General features: G+C 48.6%; 1 pseudogene; it reads right to left on the minus strand.

The window, feature by feature from the left end:
• Positions 1–1,123: 1,123 nt before the first annotated feature.
• Positions 1,124–1,241, minus strand: LOC126425534 (5S ribosomal RNA; annotated as a pseudogene).
• Between the last annotated feature and the right edge of the window lie 394 nt (positions 1,242–1,635).

Consider the following 1,635-nt stretch of genomic DNA (forward strand, 5'->3'; position numbering starts at 1 on the left):
GGAAAATTACGGAAAACAAGTTCGCCGAGCGCAAAGTCCCTTGTGATCGCGTTAACAAGTTGGCATGCTGCCCAACCGGAAATGGCTTGAAACTTCCTGGCAGATTAAAACTGTGTGCCCGACCGAGACTCGAACTCGGGACCTTTGCCTTTCGCGGGCAAGTGCTCTACCAACTGAGCTACCGAAGCACGACTCACACCCGGTACTCACAGCTTTACTTCTGCCAGTACCTCGTCTCCTACCTTCCAAACTTTACAGAAGCTCTCCTGCGAACCTTGCAGAAGTAGCACTCCTGAAAGAAAGGATATTGCGGAGACATGGCTTAGCCACAGCCTGGGGGATGTTTCCAGAATGAGATTTTCACTCTGCAGCGGAGTGTGCGCTGATATGAAACTTCCCGGCAGATTAAAACTGTGTGCCCGACCGAGACTCGAACTCGGGACCTTTGCCTTTCGCGGGCAAGTGCTCTACCAACTGAGCTACCGAAGCACGACTCACGCCCGGTACTCACAGCTTTACTTCTGCCAGTACCTCGTCTCCTACATTCCAAACTTTACAGAAGCTCTCCTGCGAACCTTGCAGAACTAGCACTCCTGAAAGAAAGGATATTGCGGAGACATGGCTTAGCCACAGGAGAGCTTCTGTAAAGTTTGGAAGGTAGGAGACGAGGTACTGGCAGAAGTAAAGCTGTGAGTACCGGGCGTGAGTCGTGCTTCGGTAGCTCAGTTGGTAGAGCACTTGCCCGCGAAAGGCAAAGGTCCCGAGTTCGAGTCTCGGTCGGGCACACAGTTTTAATCTGCCAGGAAGTTTCATATCAGCGCACACTCCGCTGCAGAGTGAAAATCTCATTCGGGGAATTGGCTTAACTAAGCAAAAGCGCCTTTTCACTCGGGGCCTCTGGAAGCATCAGAAATACTTATTGCGCTCCGTCTTCAGGCCACAAGTGGCCCATCGGGACCATCCGACCGCCGTGTCATCCTCAGTTGAGGATGCGGATAGGAGGGGCGTGTGGTCAGCACACCGCTCTCTCAGTTATTATGATGGTTTTCTTTGACCGGAGCCGCTACTGTTCGGTCGAGTAACTCCTCAATTGGCGTGGAGAGACTGAGTGCACCCCGAAATATGGCAACAGCGCATGGCGGCCCGGATGGTCACCCATCCAAATGCCGACCACGCCCGACAGCACTTAACTTCGGTGATCTGACGGGAACCGGTGTATTCAGTGCGGCAAGGCCGTTGCCAGAAATACTTATTCCTCAGCTCAAATCAGGTACACAACAGAACCCCATTATTAACTGCCACTACAGAGGAACGGGTTCGATACTGTGATGATTAGGAACTCTTTACTGTGAAGTTGATGCATTGTTCTGAAAGTGGTGCTGTTATTCAAGATAATAAAAGCGGGTTAAAAGCTGTGAGCTATCTGGGGTAGTTATCCTTGCATTACTGAGCAACTGTTTCACCAGGTATCCAGTCTAGTTTACCAAATTGCCAACCAGACTAACATTTTAATAGTCATCTTACGACTATATATATATATATATAAAGAGAATTTAAATAAAAAAGAATAAATCAGTTTATGTTTGGACATTTATTTTAACATTGATTATTGCTCCGTTAAAATTTCAGCATATT

Source organism: Schistocerca serialis, chromosome 10 (assembly GCF_023864345.2).
Source record: "Schistocerca serialis cubense isolate TAMUIC-IGC-003099 chromosome 10, iqSchSeri2.2, whole genome shotgun sequence".
NCBI classification, from domain to species: Eukaryota; Metazoa; Arthropoda; class Insecta; order Orthoptera; family Acrididae; genus Schistocerca; species Schistocerca serialis.